Source organism: Prionailurus viverrinus, chromosome C2, assembly GCF_022837055.1.
Source record: "Prionailurus viverrinus isolate Anna chromosome C2, UM_Priviv_1.0, whole genome shotgun sequence".
In the NCBI taxonomy this organism is placed as follows: domain Eukaryota; kingdom Metazoa; phylum Chordata; class Mammalia; order Carnivora; family Felidae; genus Prionailurus; species Prionailurus viverrinus.
This window is the reverse complement of record NC_062569.1, coordinates 105,231,655-105,252,071: the sequence shown is the minus strand read 5'-3', so window position 1 is coordinate 105,252,071 and position 20,417 is coordinate 105,231,655. Positions and strand designations below refer to the sequence as shown.

Genomic DNA, 20,417 nt, shown 5'->3' with positions numbered 1-20,417 from the left:
TTCCTCCTTACCCTACTCTGCTGGGCCTCTGTACCTGTCCTCTCCTACTGTCTACAGGTCCCGAACATTAGAAAATAGAAAATGTGATGATCTTTGTGTGTCTCTGTAAAATGTGTGTATGTGTGCGTGTGTTTGGGTGTAACGGGCCTTCTGTTTGGCCGCGCGGCCTGTCTGTCAGGCCGCGGGCCAATGGCAGGCTGCCTTATATAAAATGAGTGTTTTCAGTCTCTCCGGGTTGCATGTACTGTATGTGGAGCAGTGTACAGTGAAGCGGAGGCAGAGCGGCTCCGCGAGCTCCTCTCCACTTTCCCATAGAGGAACCCTGACTGGCCGCTGAGGGCGAGCCACACACACGCCCTCACGCCCGGCGAGCCCGCGAGGTAAGCGCCCCCCATCCCCAGCCCTTCCCGGGCGCTCTCCCCGCACTTTCTGTTTTCCTACTCACTTGCGAGCCGCCGGGCTGCAGCCCCAAGGACTCCGCGGCAGGAGCAGCGGCGGCGGCGGCGGCGGCGGCAGCCGGTAGGGTGGACTTGAGGAAGACGGAGGGAACCCCGCGCGACCGGAGCCGCCGCTGGCCGCTCCGCTCCCCGGGCACTTTCCCCCTCCGCCAAAACTTTGGGTCGGGAGAGGTCGGGGGCGAGGGTCGCGGCGGCCGCGCCGGCGGGGGGCGGGGGGCGCGGAGGCAGTGCCCTGCGGGCGGGAGGCTGGGGGCCGGGCTGGGGAGTAGTAGGCCAGCCGGTGCCAGGCTGCGTTTGCAACCAGCACCTCTCGACACACAGGCAGCGCCGCCCGAGAGGGGCACGGGAGCCGGGGCGCGGGCAGAAGCAGCCCGAGGAAAACAACAACAGAGCCAGCCCTCACGCCGGCGGGCGGCTCGTGGCCGCCCGGGGAGCCCCAAACTTCATCTCGGCGAAAGTACGTGGATCCCAGCCTGCCTGGGAGGTGGGGCCTGGGGAGCTGGGGCAGGGGAGGAAGGTACGAGGAGCCAGCCCTCGGTGGATTTATTGAACGTTTCGTGTGCGTCGGTGACCGGGAACAGCAGCCCAGTTGCTCGTTCATCTGGAGAGTTGGGATTTGGGTGTTCCGGCCCCGCAGATCGGTGCCCTCTCACCCCCCACCCCTAACCAAATGCGCGGCGAGTAGAGAAAGTGCTGTTTTAGTGCCAGAGTAGCCAGGAGGAAGAATAGGGGGAGAGGGGGAAGAGGGCGAGGGAGAAGGGGAGAGAGAAGAGGGAGGGAAAGCGGGAGGGGGGGGGGGGGACGAGAGCGAGAGCGAGAGCAAGAGAGAGAGAGAGAGAGAGAGAGGAGAGAACGGGAGGGAAGAGAGGAGGGGGAAGAGGAGGAGGGAGGCTGTGTCAGGATTTTGCTTGAATGTGGGATTATGTTGTGTCAATAAGTTTAAGGTGGAGAGAGCGAGGCTGGGGGTGGTGGTGGAGGGGAGGAGGAAGGCCTTCGCTGTTTAAAGTCTTATTTCTGAAGGTAAGTTATGGCATTGCATGGTCGCGATGACAGAAAACTTGCAGATCCTTTATCCGGGGATGGGGTCGATGCCTCTAGAAAGAGCTCCCCAGTCGTCTTAAGCCACACTCGTGTTACACTGTTATTTGCTGCGATCCGGGTCGCTAGTAAATTACAGAAATCAGACTCGAGGTTTCTTTTCCTCCTCCACCTCGTCTCGTTCGCTTACCCTCAGAAATTTATTATTTTTTTTTAAATTTCTTGGTATTGTATGAAACTTAACGTAACTGTGACCAAACCCGAGTCCAGTAATTTACAAGGACCCTAAATCCAAGAATCTGGAACACGTTTATGTGTGAAATATCCGCGATCATTTCTGCTAAATGAGGAAGGTAAAACGAAACGATGCAAAAAGCTAAGACACAACATGTACGACAGAGGGGGGGGGGGGGGGGAGAGACGGAGAGAGAAGCTATTTTTTGCTTTCCTTTCTGTAGAAAGGAAAATAAAGCGTGCATTCCCCTTCCCTCCCGGTGTGTAGGGTCTAGGCAATATTTTAACTGTCTGAGGACAAATTAGTCCAGGTGGATCTTGTTGAAAAGTTTTCGCGAGGTGGGGTGGAGGTGGGGGCGGTACGAAGGGGAAGGTGGGTGGAGGTTGTGGGGGATGGGGACGGAGCGAGCTCTGCCACTGCTAATGGTCATTGGCCTGGGGCTTTGAAACCATTGCCTGTCCTGCTAATGACACGTCCAGTTCTCTTCTCCAGGCCGCCGACGCCGGGCTGCCGGCGACTGGGGTACTTTCCCCACGCGGGGAGGGGCTTTCTTCGCCATCCCCTGGGGTTGCCCACTCGCGGCGTGGGGGCCCCACGCGCGCCCCCTCTCCTGCGCGCCGCCGCCACCTCTGCTCGCGCGACTTTTGTAGCTAGCCCGCGGCGAGGGGGCGCGGGGGGTCCCCAGCGCGGACGTCCCCGCGCGGCCACCCCGCGTCGGGCCCCACGCGCGCCGCGCGGTCCAGGCTCGGAATGGCAGCGCCTGGCCGGGCGGCGGTGCCTCCCCGGGGGGCAGCGGAGGCAGCGGCGGTGGCGGCGGGATCTTCGCCGGGGCCCGCGGGAGGAGGAGGAGGAGGAGGAGAGGGAGGAGGAGGAGGAGGAGGGGAAGGAGGAGGAAGAGGAGGAGAGGGAGGCGTTTTCTGCCCAGACCGCCGCCAGTTCGAGCGGGCACGGGGACGGGGACACCCCACTCGTTGCTCCTCCGTTATGGAAAGGTGTTTAGCAGACTTTTACGCCCGGAGTGTGGGATTTGTACTTCATTTTTTCTCTCCCCCCTCTTCCCCAAAGCAAGATGGACTCTATTCCCTTTCTCTTTCTCCCTGTGCCTCTGCCTCTGTCTTGTCAGCCTTTAAGATCGACATTTTGTACTAAGATGCAAACTTGATGGTGACCAGCAACAAAGGCGGGGTGGGATCCCTCGCTCCCTTCCTCCCTCTCGGTTTCCTAGCTACCCCCACCCCGACCTCCAAGACCTGGTGGCCCTGCACTTGCCGCCCGGGCTCTGGCGAATGTGTTTCCAGGCTCGGTTCCGATCTCCAATCTCGGGATTGTGACTGGGGCCGGGCGTTTGGGCGACGGCTGTGGCCGCCCCAGGTCTGCAGGGCTGAGGGCTGCGCTACCTGGACCCGCTGCCGTCGCCGTGCTACCTCCAGCCGGCTCCTGGGCACCGTGGAGGCTCGGGCTGCCTATCGATTGCTATGATTTGGTTACTGGTGTATTTGTCCTGGGGGCGGCGATCACTTGTGCAAGTTGATGAATGATCGCGGTGTGGGTTTTGGGTTTGCAGACAGGATCAACTTTCAGCTTTGTGCATACGGGGAGTAGGGAGTGAGGGTGCTGGAGACACCCTGGAATGCCAGCTGGGCATTCCCTCAGCTCTTTGAATACAGGGAGCTTCTTTGCTTGTATTGCTCCACAGTTCGCGCGTGGCGGTGGGAGGTAGACGGGGGGGGGGGTGGGGGGTGGGGTGGGGGGTGGGGGGGGAGGGGTTGGTGGGGAGCTGAACTCCTGGGTTTTGAGGACCTTCCTTCAGAGGTGTTGCAGGAGTTGGGACTCTATTGTAAAGCTCTACCATACTGATGATGTACCTTTATTTGATACTTTATAGGTCACTATCATATGACAAAGGCTTTGCTGCAGTTCATCTTCCTCCCTGTGTACTTTCCATTTGCCTTCCCGGGTAAGTAAGCAAACTCTTTCTACAGGGAAGCTGGATGGCTATTAGCAATGACCTGAGGGTCCTTACTGTTCACATAAGAAGGTGGCTTATTGGGGTTCCAACACCCCAGAAAGCTTGTCTCCCTGAGTTTCCCACAGCAGAAATCAACTTATGATACTTAGTATTTAGAATTCAGTTGCTGTTATTATTAAGATAGTTGAAATGTTTATTTCACATTTATCTGCAAGTGTCATTTGAAAACTTATTTTCAAATAGTCATTTAGTTGATAATGAAATTTTACAGAGTTGAAGGCCTAGGAAATTTAATACTAGATAATATTGTAGAAAGAATGCAGCCTATGAGTGGAGAGAATTATTAAAAACCCAAAGAAGCATTGTGCAGAATGCCTCTCTAATTATAGTGACTGACATTTGCTTACTCTTTCTTAGGTGCTCTGTCTTGGGTAACTTGTGCTGTTTGTGACAGTTATTTTTGTGGTGGGGAAGGGTGGACTAAGCAGTATAGTAAATCTAGTATTTAGATATAAAAGGCCTGATACAAAAGGCAAATAAACATTTCCAAATTAATCATAATTTTCTGCAAAATTAATATACTTAGAGAAATTGGGTATACTTTAGCAGCCTGTATATGCAATAAACAACGACTCAGAAGTCCCTGAAGCGCCTTTTTCAGACGTATGCCCCCAAATGGAAAAATTGCTGAAATAATGTGTGGGGCAGCAAGTGCCTGAAAAATTAGTTTGTGAGAAGTAACAGTGTAGGTGAGGGTTTACAGAACATGCGAAGGTAGCACGGTGAGCCCCAATTGTTTGCAATTTGCCCCTCAATTGTAAAGAACACCTCAGGTATTCCAAATTGCTGATAAATTCAGAAAACTGGTTGTACTAAATGTGTAAATCAGTTGTAATACTTAATCATGTTACTGTAGTGAAGATGGAGTTTGTATTTTGTGAATGAAAATAGACTTGAACTCTGTTTTCCATAAAAGAAAAAGGAAAGGGGCCTTATCTTTTTGGGATATTATATTACTATTATATTTGTTGCTAAAATGTGGTTTTAATATTAAGAGGAATTGAGGACCATGCCTCTCTGGTAGTTTCCGTATAGTAGCAAAATGTACTTTGACATTGCTGAGAACCTTAGGTGATTAGAAGCTCGGTGTCCAACATCTTTCATGGAATGTAAATATCACATTATTTCAGATAGTTAAGAGAACCTCTTAATGTGTCACATACATAACAGTCTGGAACAATCAGAATGAGATGGTTCTGTAAGATGAATTTAGTGCACACCAAAATATGTGGATTTCAGTGTCTTTGATTTTTTTTTTTTAAGCTTGTTTGCAAGAGAAGTTTTTCATTTTTGAACATATGGCAAGAGTATTCAAAATGCATTCCTGATTTACTAAAGAACACCACATTTATACATGTGAGGCACATTATTTTGTTCACTGGAGCAAACTTTTAATGTCAGTTTTTTTCCCCATGGAAATATGTTTGACCAATTCAAAATTTAAAATGGGAATCAGTAATTTCCAGAATAAAAGCGATCTGATGAGCTCTTGAATTTCTTTGAGATATCAAACAACTGCTTCATTAAAACAATATTTTCAAGAACTGGCTTGGTCTTTGAAGTCAGAGTAGTTTTTGTAGTGTAAAACTTGTAATAGTGATCTCAAAGAAGTCACCCTGACAATGAATTACCAGATATTTGCATCTAAAACATATTTATTTGATTTGAAGCTTAATTATCAAAATAAGAACTTAGATAGAGGTTTTGCTATTTTATTGCCAAGAGTTTTCAAACTTCTCATTTTATTATTCCGCATATCTGTATTAAGTTTTGAAACTGAAGTCTTAATTTGCATTTCACATTTAATGCTAGCTATTGAAAAAGGGGTTCATATATGTTGTTTCTTAGTGCTACGTCCTTTAAAGGTACCCTGGTGGGTTAAGTCCACTAGAGACTTCGATATAAACAAAAACTTGCAATTTTGACACCTTCCTTTTTTTTTAATTCATTGGATCTTTGCGTCTAAATTAAAAAATAAAGTTCTGGGTTTAGGAGTTTGTGAGATGGTTTTGCCTTACACATATAGCTGTGCTATACAACTTGGAAAGTGTATACCTTTGACCTACAGATCTGATCTTTATGCTTAGTCCATTGAAACAGAGATTTGTTTAGACATTGGAATTAAAACACAGCTTTGAGTGAAAGCTAATATGAACAGGTAATTATGGTTTGCTTATGCTGTAACTATGTAATTGATAAGGCTTTTTGTATGTAATTAAAAAAGAAGGAATAGTCTCAAAACAATGTGGCACAATTCATGAAAATCTAACTCAGCAACTAAAGTATAAAGTCATACTTTTCAGTAAAATTACAAACATAATTTCTAATTAATCATCAGCCAACATGCTAAAAGTTTACATTTTCCTAGATTTTATAGAGCATGGGTAAAACAAGGACCATACTTTTAACTGGATCTTACCACGAGTATCAACTACTTTTATATCAGAAATCTTTAATGGAAGTAATAAAGACTTCATAGTTTAACCCTACTAAAAAAACTCTTTGAAAATAGCCTCGTTATCGACATACTTGTACTAAAGGAAATCCTTGATATTATTAATGTCTTAAAAAGTGCAGAAATGTTTAAAATTGTGATATTTAAATGTTTTAAGTTACTAAATTTAGGCAATTAGTTTTGACATATTGCATCATGACCAGTATGGCACACCTGTATTTTGAGATTTAATCTCTTTTTTTTTTTAAATGCTTATTTATTTTTGAGAGAGAGAGAGGGAGAGAGAGAGGGGCAGAGTGTGAGCAGGGGAGGGGCAGAGAGAGGGAGACACAGAATCCAGAGCAGGCTCCAGGCTCTGAGCTGTCAACACAGAGCCCAACGTGTTGGGCTCCCAACTCACAAACCACGAGATCATGACCTGAGCTGAAGTTGGATGCTCTACCTACTGAGCCACCCAGGCGCCCCAAGACTTAATCTTAAGCAGTGCTTAAGAAAGAGACACTTTTCTTGAATTTGCAGCGTGAAGTCCACCTCATTTTTTAACATTTTACCAGAGGGCATCTTTTAAAATAGGTCCGAGTGATAGCTTGTTTATATTTTTCATCAACTTTCTTCCTCTCACTGAGAAATGAAAACAAACCCAAATTATAAAAACATTGTAATTTTATTGTTTGGTTTTTATCACGTGCCCCAGGTATACTGGATACAGGTGGTCCTCAGGCTATACTTTGAGAAGCACTGCTCTGAAGGTACTAAGGATTGAAGCTAAAGATTGAATGAATCTTCCGGCTAGAAGATTCTGTGACCGTAATTCAGTCAGTGGGTTTGTACTACCTCAGGGGCAGTCATCACATACTGTATCGAATTGTAGGGATTTCTATATATTAAGTTACACCTGAGGAAAGCACTTTTTGAGTACAGCTTCACTCAACATTCATATGTGTTCATATTATCCTTTAGAAGGCAATTACAGTTTCTTGAAATGCCAGGACATCATGTTAAAACTGTAAGGATATATGCAGAAAATCCTCATGTATTAATGGGGATTCTTTACATTTTTTTTTTCTTTCAAAGGAAAAGATGAGATGAGAGAACTGGAATAAGTATCAGTTACACAATGGAAATACAAAAGAAGGCAAACCAATAACAAATTCTACCTAAAAGTTATAAATACAAAGATGAAAGACAAAGGGAGTGAAAGACGTAAAGGATTGATTATAGACCATGAAGCATTGACACACCTACCAAAATATAAACTTAATAAGTTAAAATATGTGAGTCACTTCAAGGATCTAGATAATGAAATAACTTCAGGTTCTGAGAAGGTTGTATAGAATACAAAGTAAAAAGAATGAGTTGGATTTTCTCAAGTCTTAGAAAAATAAAATGATACTGTAAAATATTGATTAAATAATTAAACCAATAGTTAAACATGGCCCTTAGGTGAAGATTAGGGAATAAAACAGAAGTTCCTAGAATGGAGTAACTGAGATCATAAAATGGACACAGAATGTTGGGTTTCTGGTAAAGGGAATAACTAAAAAAAACCATCGATAACTTATTTCAAAGGAGAAATAAGAATGAGGGTAAAATTGTTTAAAGCAGTTGTATTAAGTGTTTTTCACTGAGATGTATGGTAAGAAATACCTTTTATATCCTAATCCATGTATAAAAACTGTAACAAAAGTTTCCTTGAACAGTATTAAGGGCAGTGCACTCTGATATTTTTTATTCCTATCTAATCTTTATAAATCTGATGTGTTCCAAACTATTTTATTTAAAAAAATCATGATGTTATTCACTAAATTAATCTTAAGATTTACATTTTGAAAAACACAAACCTGGAGGACTTGTTAAAAATGGAGGTCCCCAGGAGTGCCTGGCTGGCTCAGTTGGTGAATGTGCAACTCTTTATCTTGGCGTTGTAGGCTCGTGCCCCACACTGGGTGTAAAGATTACTTATTATTATTATCATCATTATTTCTAACATTTATTCACCTTAGAGAGAGAGTGCGCGTGCAAGAGAAAACCACAGAGTGTGAGCAGGGGAGGGGCAGAGAGAGAGGGAGACACAGAATCCGAAGCAGGCTCCAGGCTCTGAGCTGTCAGCACAGAACCCATTGCAGGGCTCATACCCACGAACTGTGGGATCATGACCTTAGCCGAAGTCGGATGCTTTAACGGACTGAGCCACCCAGGTGCCTCGGGTGTAAAGACTACTTAAAATCTTAAAAAAAAATGGAGGTCCCATATCTAGATAAGTGTGAGAGGTGGGGCCCAGGAATCTGCATTTTAACTAGTGCTTCAGTGATTCTGAAGCAAGTATAAGGCACTCTAACACACTTTGAGAACTCTGGTTTGGGGACAGGTGGCTAAAGAGTGAATAGGAAGGAGTCATGCACTGAATGTGGGGTTAACGTTCTTTGATGAGTTCTCTTCCAGCTTCAGTCTGTGACTGTATTTCAGTCAGCACGTTTGCAATATTGAGAGAGCCCTTGTCACCCTCTGTTGATATTCCTAGAGTAGCAGGTGTAGTACAAGGAACAGAGGCTTTGAAGCCAAAGATCCCTGAATTCCACTACTGTTGCCCCTCTTGCGTACTGACTGAGGGAAGTTAAGCATGTCACTACAAAATAAGCTTCCATTATTATGTGCAAAAGGGCGTATTAATATTTACCATGTAACAGAATGAGAATTACTGTAGACAGTAATGTCTGCTATGACCCTTATTCACAGACAGCACTCAATATGTATATTTTTATAGTTGTATCTCACCTCATCCCAACTTCCACTAAGTTTGAAGTTTCTTGAAGCTGTGCCTTTTAGTTTTTTTTAACATCCTTTTCTTTCTTTCTTTCTTTCTTTCTTTCTTTCTTTCTTTTTTTAAAGTAAACTCTATTGCCATCATGGGGCTCGAACTCACGGCCTCAAGATCAAGAGTTGCATGCTCTACCAACTGATCAAGCCTGTGCCTTTTAATTTTTGTTTTCTATAAAGTACAATTGACCATTGAACATTGGGGTGCTAATCACACCCCACTCCTGTGCAGTCAAAAATCTGCACAGAACTTTTGGTTCCCCAAGAACTTAACTACTAATAACCTATTGTTGACCAGAAGCCTTACTGATAACATGATCACATAAACAGTCGATTAACACATAATTTGTATGTTATATGTATTATATGCTATATAACAATAAAGTAAGCTAGAGAAAAGAAAATGTTATTAGGAAAAGCATAAGGAAGAGAAAATACATTTATAGTACTGTACTGTAAATATCCATGTATAAGTGGACTGACTTAGTGTTCAAGGGCCAACTGTAATTCTCAACCCTGGTGTCAAGAAACACTGGTGCATTTTTAACTGGATGTGAGGTGTTAGATAAGCACTTTATTACTGAAGAAGGAAATAGTAAGAATAACAAGGATAAAAGATAAAAGGGTAAAAGTGACGAATAACTGAGGCATGCCATAGTTAAGTATGGTGCCCCTTCTAATTTGGGGAATGATTTCCCTACCTCTTTAAAAAGACAGCACAGGACAGGAGGATAGCTCTTTTCATATTTCAAAGTGGTTAGTCAACAGCACTGGGCATTCTCTCTGGTGACTTTAGCCCATCTTGGAATGTCTTAGAGCATCAGTTCTCAAATTTTCTTCTGCTAAGACACATGTGACTGATGTTTAACATAGGGTGTTCTAATGTCCCTGGTTATAGACTTAGATAAATTATGTGGTAGTTCTCAGTGTGAGAAAGTCACTTCATTCCTTATCAAGAAAATATATCAGAATATAAGTGAGAGTGATACATTATAATGAAAACTTTGAATACACCCATATGCAAACATGTCAATTTCTTTATAAACTGTGGTACTTTGTTCATAACTAATTACTTGAGCATTCCTCACAACCAATTAAAACTTACCCTTGTGTCAAGGCATGAAGATTGAGAAGCATTACATCCGGAGTGCGTAACAAATTACATTGCACAGAATAGGCACTTAAATAAAAAAGAGGGGCAAGCTAAGGAGAAGATGAATGGGAAATACACAAAATCCCTGAAATCTCAAACAATGTGAAAACCAAAAGCAAGGAAAAATGCAACATGTGGTTAAATGCAAAGGAAGTACAAAAGACTATGAGTATCAGGGTTCTCAGACTTTCCTATCATACTCAAGTACTCATTGCCTCTAACATAGACATTCATTTAATTTATTTGAATAAATTAAAGTTAAATAACTTTGTATTTCCTAATTTTTAAGGTTACATTTGCCAGGAACATCTTTTTACTTTGCTATATTTTAATTTAGCTTACTTTTTTTAAAATCTCTAATACATTAATAAACTATATGTTTTGCAAATGTCTTTATACTTTGATGTGTAATGATATTGGATATACATTCACAGTCCTTTATCTAAAAAAATCTCTGAAAAACTAATTTTTTTTTTTTCCTCCAAAAGTTTGGCTTCAAAACTCATTTGGTGGTAGAACCTGACCCAAACCGTCATGGCCTTGTTTGAAGTAGTTTAAAGCCTACTTAGAAAGGATGTTCGCATATTCTGCTGTAGAAATAGTAATGTATTTGGCTATGAGGTGCTATCGTAGATCTAGCTAGGAATGTTACGTAATATGTGCTGTCCTCTCCATCTGACCTTTAAGACTCACAAAAATCTGAAGCATACCTGGACCTAAGGGTTTCAGATAAGGGACTGTGATCCTATTGTATTAACTTTCTTAGTTCACAGAGTGAAATTGTCTGGTATTTCTACCCATTTAACTCCGTGAATATCCTTTTGCTGATTTTGATCACTGGTCATCTGAACATGTTGAGTTCATTGTAAGCTGGTGAATCATGTAAGATAGCCTAACAAGACATCCAAACATTATATATTAACTTAGTCAAACTGTCTTTGGAAACCCTGTGGCTTCAGTCATGAGGGTGGAAAGCATCAGAGGTTATAAAGTCAGCTAAGCAAAATGGTAGTTGACGTTTGTACCTCCTAAGTTGAGTAAAGTGAAGGGCTCCTAGGTAAGGAAAGATTAAACACACACACACACCCACCCCACTCCACCCCACCTGTTAGTTGAACTTCACCTGTCCATTTTGACATTGTGATTCCTCTTTGGTATTTGTTGTAGTTGTTAGTTTATTAAACACACACACTGAAATCTGTACTTGAAACTTTTACTTTGTTGGACGTTTCTCATATAATGGTGAACAAAATTTAGGCTACTTTCATTATGGTTTACTGTTATGAGAGGTTTCATGAAGGGTTATATTTCCTTTATTATATTGCCACTTGCACATTTCTTCTATCAGAAAAGTAAAAAACAAAGTGTTTTATGCAAATTTAGTCTAAGGTGAGAAGGCCTTTGAATTATATTGTTTCATATTGGTTCTAGATACCTTTATTTTCAATAATTAACCGTGAAATGCTAAGTAAGATTTTTCCTTTGTACTTTTTTTTTTTTTTAAGTAATCTCTGTGCCCAATGTGGGGCTTGAACTCACAGCCCCAAGATCAAGTCAGATGGTCTACTGATAGAGCCAGCCAGGCACCTATTTTTAATTTCCTATAAAACTACTATAGAAAAACGTAAAGTGTGATGTGAGGAAGAGTACACAGGACACTCTGGGAATAAAGTTAATAGCTGGATCATGATAAAACTTCAATCAGTCTTCATTTATTATGGACCGAAATGGTTAATGGCCAAAGAAGGTTTTTCTTCTTTAATTATTTTTTGATACAACTATATCCTTTGGGGTAGGAAAACCACAGGTTGAGTAATTCAGAGGGAGTCTTATTAGCAATGCTGATTCTTTTAATCTTAAAAAAATGCTGAGTTGTTTTTCAGCTTCTGGTGCACCTCCTGAAACTCACCCAAGTGTTGAGTTCTCATTGACTGCAAAGGGAATGTGGTAGAGCGTGGAACAAAATAAGAAATTAATTCTCTACATCCAGCTGTCAAATTTTGATTATCTTTTGAGTTACTGAAGTTATATATTTTTTCTTTCTGATCCCCTCTCCCTTCTTGTTCCTGCCTTTTTTCCCCCTTCTTTCTTCTCTCTCCTTCTCTTTTCTCTCATCCAAGTACTAACTAGGACCAATCCTGCTTAGCTTTTGAGATAGGTGGCCATGGACTCTTCTCTCCTTTCTGTCCTCCCTGATGTCTATTTTTCTGTCTTTTCTTTTTCTTTCAGCCTTTTATTGTATTCACTCATGTGCAATCTGTGATACTACCTACAAATATTTGAGAATGAGAGTATGGAATTGAACTTTTTTTTCTTTTTACCATTTGATTTTAAAGATTTTTTTTGTAGTTTTGAGTTACTTTAGTAATCATCACTACTCATGTAATAAAGTTGTTAACATATGAATTTGAGACTTACACAGTTCCCTACATAGAAATGTCAATTAGGAAGGGATTATGTGAGTCAAAGTCACCTGTTATTATTATGAAATAAATTGAAGTAAACTCCTTATCCAATCATTTTTGCGTTTTAGGGTGGTAGGATGACTATATAGCTTCATTTATATTTAAGGGAAAGTTAAAAGCAGATTTTTAGCAGAGTTTCCCACATACTATTTTACTTTGGGAGGAATTGAGAAAGATAATCTGGCCTGAGGGTGTTCTTATGAAGCACAAGTTTTATTTTTACTACTTTGTTTTTCACAACGGTTTTCTGATGAGAGGTAATCCTATTTTCGTGGCAAAGAAACTAAGTGTCAGGTTAAGTAACTTGTCTGAGGTCACACAGGTAGCAAGACACTGTCAGGATTAGGAGGGCTGTAGTCTCCTGGGCTTTTTCTGTATTTGCCTCCTTTAGGGCCACATTCCAAGAGGTTAGAACTGAAAGGTTTGGGGCAATTTTAGCCAAGAATTCCTCCCAATTTTTCTTTTTCCCCAAATGTAAAATCTTCATTTTGAAGTCATCGGGTTGGAACACTACTTTTTTTTTTTTTTTTTTTTTACGTTTTTTAAAGTTTTATTTGTCAGCCAGGAGCTTGCCTTGGGGCTGGAACTCATGAACTGTGAGGTTATGACCTGGGCAGAAATCAAGAGTGGGACACTTCACCAACTGAGCCACCCCGTTTATCCCCACTACTTTATCATTCTTAAGGGAGATAGATGAGAAAGTTTCTGAACTGGGGCCTGCTGTCAGTTCTCCTCAGTGAGATCACAGTCAAAGACTATACCAGCCCCAAACTGTGTTTATAAATTGACATTTAGTGAACTTTCTTTCTGGTTGATCTATCTATTATAGAAGTGTCTAATAACAAGTTACTGATTTTACTGTTTATTAATTCCTCTGGTACATCAGTAGAAATCATTTGTTCTTTCATGAAAAGGTGAGTTTTCCAAGCTGAATGTTCTATGATGTTTTTACTCTGATACTTATTTACTTTATTTTAAGCAAATATATACATTTATCTGTATAGATATAGGTACCTTACATACTTTTTTTGTTATTGACTTGACAGTTCTATGCATTACTTAGTGCTCATGATAAGTATAGTCATCGTATGTCACTATACGATGTTATTACAGTATTATTGACTATATTTCCTATGCTGTACTTTTCATCTTGGTGGCTTATATATTTTATAACTGGAAGTTTATACCTGTTAATTGCCTTTACCTGTTTTGCCCATTTTCCCATTCCTCTTCATCTGGCAACCACCAGGTTATTCTCTGTATTTAAGAGTCTGGTTTTGGTTGGTTCATTGGTTTGGTTTGGTTTGGTTTTTTAGATTCCACATATAAGTAAAATCATACAGTATTTCTCTTCGATATATTTCACTTAGCACAATACCTTGTAGGTACATACATATTGTTTCAAATGGCAAGATCTCATTCTTTTTCATGGCCGAGTAATATTCTGTAGCGGTGGTAGTGGTGATGTGTGTGACGTCTTTATCCATTCATCTATTGATGGACACTTGGGTTGCTTTCATATCTTGGCTAGTGTAAATAATGCTGCAGTAAACATAGGGGTGCATCTATCTTTTTGAATTAGTGTTTTCTTTAGGTAAATACCCAATAGTGGAATTATTGGATCATATGGTAGTTCTGTTTTCAATTTTTTGAGGAACCCCCATAGTGTTTTGCAGAGTGGCTGCACCAGTTTGCATTCCTGTCGAGTCAACAGTGCATGAGGGTTCATATCTGTCCACATCCACGCCGACACTTGTTATTTCATGTGTTTTTGATACTAGCCATTCTGACTGGTGTGAGACTCTGGAACTTTTTAATACAGTAAAACTTGGTTTGCAAACATAATTCATTCTGGAAATATGCTTGTAATCCAAAGCACTTGTATATCAAAGTGAACTTCCCCCTCAGAAATAATGGAAACTCAGATGATTCTTTCTACAACCCAAAAATATTTATATAAAAATGATTACAATACTGTAATACAATACAAAATAATAAAGAAAATATAAAGAAAAATAAATTAACCTACACTTACCTTTGAAAACCTTCATGGCTGGTGTGAGGGAGATGAGAGAGGAGAGTTTTTTTTTTTTTTTAATGTTTGTTTATTCTTTGAGAGAGAGAGCGAAGAGGGGCAGAGGGAGATGTAGAATCTGAAGCAGGCTCCCGACTCTGAGCTGTCAGCACAGAGCCCGACTTGAGGCTCAAACTCAAAAACCACGAGATCATGACCTGGACCAACGTTGGTTGCTTAACCTGCTAAGCCACCCAAGTGCCCTGAGAGGAAGGTTATTGGACAGGATGACTTTTACTGTCACTAATGGAATCATTACTATCTATTGGCTCAATGGATCTTTTTCTTATGGGGACCAGTGAATACACCTGCATGGATGTTGACTACAGTACAGTATTAATAAACTCTTATCATATACTGTATTTAATGTAACTGACAATAAGGCAGCAGAGGAAAGGGTCTCTATCTGCAGGCAGCCTGACCTAAAATGAAGCAGAGCATTCCTAAGCTTACTCTTGTATGGAAAAGCAAAGGACTGTCCATAGGTGCTTTGAAGTGACAAAAAATACATGAGTGCCAGTTGTGGGCACCTTTCAACGTTCTGAAAAATCACTTATTTCTGCCAAACACCACAGCCTGAGACCGAGCATCCAAGCATGAGAGATGATCGCCCACAATCCCAGAGAGAAAGAGAGAGGGGGGGGGGGAGAGAGAGAGAGAGAAAGGAACCATTGGCTCAGTTGTGATCATGTGACGTACAGCATCACATACTACTCATATTGCAAGACATTGTTCATTTATCTAGTTAAAATTTATTAGAAATGTTTGCTTGTCTCAAATACTCGCAAAACAAGTTACTTTCAATCCAAGGTTTTACTGTACATTTACCAATATAACACGGATGGTGTTACAAAATAGTTTATGTCATTTGTTTTGAAAATAAGTTCAATATGAGTAGAAAAATTAAGCACATTCATGGACTTTATCATTTCAGAGTATCTGATGATCAAACATGAATTAGATATAGAGTTAGTCAAAAGTTATCCTGTTTTTAATTTTTTTTTAATGTTTATTTTTGGGAGAGACAGAGCGTGAGTGGGGGAGGGCAGAGTGGCGGAGACACAGAATTCAAAACAGGCTCCAGTCTCTGAGTTGTCCTTATAGAGCCTGACTCGGGGCTTGAACTCACGAGCTGCGATACCATGACCTGAGCCATGACCAGCGCTTAACTGACTTGAGCCACCCAGGTGCCCCAAAAGTTGTCCTTTTTGAAGTGGCTTATGGATGCTTTGATTTATTTTTACCGAAGAAACTTATTTCTCCTGTGATTAAGAAGAGATCTGATAAATTACACATTTATATACAAGAAGGAAATCATTTAGAAAATACAAAGTAACTTGTTACTTTTTTTTTGTGCCGAGCCCTATTCATCTGAAATTAGTAAATTCTATCTTTGCAAATTCAGCAAAATCAGAGATATACAGATATAGAAGATAAAAAATTTGTCATTCTTGTTGTTTTTTTTACTGACTTGTCTTTTTGCCTGATCTGTGAAACATGTAAAGAGGATACTTACCTATTTTGGCAGGGTAATTTTTGTCAATGATAATCTTACTAAGGATGTGCCCTTGAATTGTTTTAGCCACATGATACTTTTTCAAAGGTGGTGGACTTCCATTTCTTGTGTTTCATTCCCCTCCCCCACATAAACTACTTCAATACTGTTCTCTTTCAAGTAGGTGGGTTTTCTGGCACTTGACACCCTTCTTTCTACTTGTTTTCTTAGGTCATGTTAAAAAAAAACAGTTTGCACATTAAGAAATTTGATCAAGTATTGGTGAGATTCAGGTAGCAAAACAACTATCGGTTTAATTAGCTGTTTATGGATCGAGTGCCTGTGGTGTGTTGATGCTGACTTCGACTTTGAGAATATAAAGATGAGTATGGAATAGCCCTGTCCTTAAAGCACATGAAGTCTAATGGCTGGAAAATTCCAGTAGATGTAAATATCTATCATACAAGTTATTCTGTGTTAATTGTTTTAACAGATACTGCATAAAATAGTATGGGATCAAATACCCTGAAAAACTAGCTGATTCCAACATAGGAGCTGAGCATTGAAATATGGGGGGAGTTTCTTGCCTGTTACAGTGTTTGTCCTAATTGTCATTGAGGTTGTAAAACTAATTTGTTCCAAGCACTAGAGTGGATTTAAAAAAATTAGGCCTCTAACCTTCATTTGGCTTTTATTTAAATATTAGTGCATCATTTTGTCTTTGGGTCTGTTTTTAAAAGGCCAACTACTTTGTTTTTTGTTAAGGCTTTCAATTTATATTAGAAAGTTAAGTTTCAGTCTCAAGTATTTTGGACTTCCTTTTAAATTATTTTTCCTTAAAAAATGTTTTTTTCTTAATGTTTATTCACTTTCGAAAGACAGAGAGAGACAGAGCACAAGCAGGGGTGGGCAGAGAGAAAGGGGGACACGGAATCCGAAACAGGCTCCAGGCTCTGAGCTGTCAGCACCAGAGCCCGATGCGGGGCTTGAACTCACGAACTGTAACATTATGACCTGAGCTGAAGTCAGACGCTCAACCAGCTGAGCCACTCAGGCGTCCCAAGTTATTTTTCCTTTTTTTATTTATTGCTATTAATGTCACAATCTGTGATGACAACACTTTTGAAGTGAAAGGAAATGGTTGAGGATTCCAAATTATGTTAAAAGCACCTTACCTGGAGTAAGTTTGAATTAGACATCCGAACTAGGAGTCCAAACACATGCCAATAAAAATAGTATAAACTGCAATACCTGAGACTTATTTTACTAGTTAGGAGTGTATTAATAAGATCTGTAGCCCACATATTAAACACAAAATGAGATTTTTCTAGAGAGAGAAAAAAGTGCTTTTCTATTCATGAGAGATTATAGATTAAAAGTGATGCCCAGATTTTCCAGTATGTTTTCTTTTTTTTTTTAAGTTTATATATTTTGAAAGAGAGATGAGCATAGTAGAGGGGCAGCGAGAGAGGGAGAGAGAATCTTAAGAGCCTGACACAGGACTCAATCCCACAAACTGTGAGATCATGACCTAAGCTGAAATCAAGAGTCAAAGCTCAACCAACTGAGCCACCTATGTGCCCCTAGTGTGTTTTCAACCTGTGTTTGTAACTGCAGTTTCTCTCGTGGTTTAGTAAGCCATGGCCTGGAGGGTACCCTAAGTTTGGCTTTCTTTGATCTGCTTTATGCTTGGTGATCTAGATCTGGTCTTTGGAGTCCCCTTTGACTTATCAGACTTTCAGTATCACTTCTTACTCATCATTTTTGTGTTTATTTCACCTCAGAATTATATGCATTTTCACCTATTTTTATTTGTGGCACTCTTTTGACTGGTCATTTCACAATATCAGCCCAGTTTAGATTAAAACTGTTTCTGAAATATTCTGCTCAGTGTTCCAGTTGCCAACCTTGGGTGCTTTAATACCAAACAAAAGACATTCATAAAGAAGAAGCTCATCTGGGAAAATATTTCTTCGTAGGCTCACAACATTGATAATGACCCTAATGTTTACATTAAAGCAGCAAAGAGGAACAGAGATACACAGAATAGTAACTTGTGAGTCCTTTCTTCTATTCTCTTTCTGTTTGGCATCACGGAAGTACAACTATTTAGATCTCATTATTTATCAGTCCTCGTGGTAATAATGAGCTTCTTTGTAAGTTTTGTGTATGGATATGCGTTCTCGTCTCATTTGGTGCCATATTTTAGCTGGGCCTTGAATAACACAGGCGTTAGTGGCACTGATGCCTGTGCAGACAAAAATCTGAGTATAACTTGTGACTGTCCCAAAACTTAACCTAATAGGTTACTGTTGACCAGAAGCCTCACTGATAACAAACAATTAGCACATTTTGTTATATGTATTATATACTGTATTCTTAGAATAAAGTAGAGAAAAAAAAGTTAAGAAAATAAAAAATATTTACATTTTTTTTACAAAAAAAAAAAACATTTACAGTACTGTACTGTAAAAAATCTGTGCATAAGTGGACCCGTGCAATTCAAACTTATGTTTAAGGGTCAGCTGTAGTCCCAGAGAACATGCTCAGGTTTGTCGTCAGTCCAGAGTTTTGTTTTATTTTAATAATTTTTCACATATAGTCTTTACATGAATAAGGCAAATCCATGCAAAATTTCTTACAGCTTGAAAGGGTTTAAGGAATGGGATCACAGGTGAGGACAGAGTTATATGTGTGAGGACCCGATCTCACATACAGTGATGAGTTTACTGCATAAGGAATTATGATCATGAGTCAGTTGTTAGGAAGTGAATGTCCTTTACTTTAATTTTTTTTAATGTAACTGTATATGTCATTCCTGACATATTTCAAATACAGCTAGATGACCTTGAAGTCTAGTATGTAGGTCTTAAGAATTTGGATAATTGGAACTTCATTAAAGATGTTTTCCTTGAAGTTTTGACTTAATCAGTTTTTCAAAACTATATATTTTTATTGAGAAACTATAATCTCAGAATGCTTCATGTGTGTTTCTAATTGATCTTCAATTAGCAGTGGCTACTGATTTTACAGATTGAGCAAGTTTTACTATTCCCAGGTCCCTATGTAAGTAGTTAATGATCTGTAAAGTACACATGGGGGTGCATAAAGGAGTGCAGTACTAATCATTTTATGAAGAAAAGCAATCAAAGAATTGTTCTCTGTCATATCTGTTTGGTAATTCTGGGTTCCATATTTGAATTGTCATTATTTTTTGCAACAGGTATTTATTGAGTTACCCCCAATACATAGGAATTCTGGGGTTTGTAGGATAAAAGGATAATGGCTTTGGTCTCAGGATGTTTCTAGCATAGTAATGGTACACATGTCCCAAATGTGAATGGCTAGTAAGGATGCTGTACTATGTATGGCACACAAGGATGGGAGAGTATAGGCAGTAGGAGTTGATTAGGGAGGAGAAGTTGGGATGGACTTGAACTTTGGTTGTATAGCTTAATGTTTAGACATCCTTGCAAAATGCTTATTTGGGTCTATCAGAGAGAAGATTAATCTAGTGGACAACCCAGGCTAATCCCACCTTAGCCAGACAGTTCACTCCAAATGTGTCATCATCAGTCAAGCCCACTAGTGGCCCATGGGCTTTTAAAAATGCTATTTCCCTCTGCAAAAGAATTTGAGCATGTATCCTTGCTGTGTGTACATTTATTTATAAATTATATTTACTGGGTTATTCACATATTGTGTTTTAAAAATATAGATAGCTTAGAAATAAAAAAAAACCATGAACATGAAGAAAAATGCTAGTATTATCTACTCTAGTGGACTTTCTTGCTCATCTTGGAGTTCAGGAACCCCACTTTGGAGACTATTGGTTAAATTTGGCAGTATCACCTCAAATTTAGGTTACTGTGAGATCATAGTCTTCTTGATTCGCTCACGTCTGTTTCCTCAGCCCCTAGAACATGGTAGAGCTCAGTAAATACTGTTGAACGAATAGGCAGAATTAGGCTGGTTGGTAGGGGTGACAGTCTAGCTCAAGCATGAGGGACCTGGCAAAAATAGAGACCATTTCTGCGCATAGCATTATCTCCCATACCTATAAAAGTGCTTGCTACATAGTAGGGATTAAATAAATAATTACTAGTTGACCAAGTACGGGTGTGGGCAAGCATGCAGCTCAGCATGAGGGATCTGGCAGAGGCTATAGATCCACCGGCATGAAAAGGTTAAGATCCAG

At 40.3% G+C, this 20,417-nt stretch overlaps 1 protein-coding gene across 8 annotated transcripts in view; it reads left to right on the top strand.

Annotated features, from left to right (window-relative positions):
* The first annotated feature begins 250 nt into the window (after nt 1-250).
* Nucleotides 251-20,417, top strand: part of BBX (BBX high mobility group box domain containing) — a 286,902-nt gene continuing 266,735 nt past the window's right edge. For 4 of the 8 annotated variants that reach the window (XM_047875041.1, XM_047875040.1, XM_047875030.1 and 1 more), the window contains exons 1-2: nt 251-380; nt 3,617-3,688. The gene's annotated coding sequence lies outside the window, so the exon portion shown is untranslated. Of the gene's footprint in view, nt 381-779; nt 916-1,081; nt 1,100-1,461; nt 1,479-2,703; nt 2,724-3,616; nt 3,689-20,417 lie in introns of those variants that run through there. The other 4 variants (XM_047875031.1, XM_047875034.1, XM_047875035.1 and 1 more) reach the window with 4 other exon arrangements.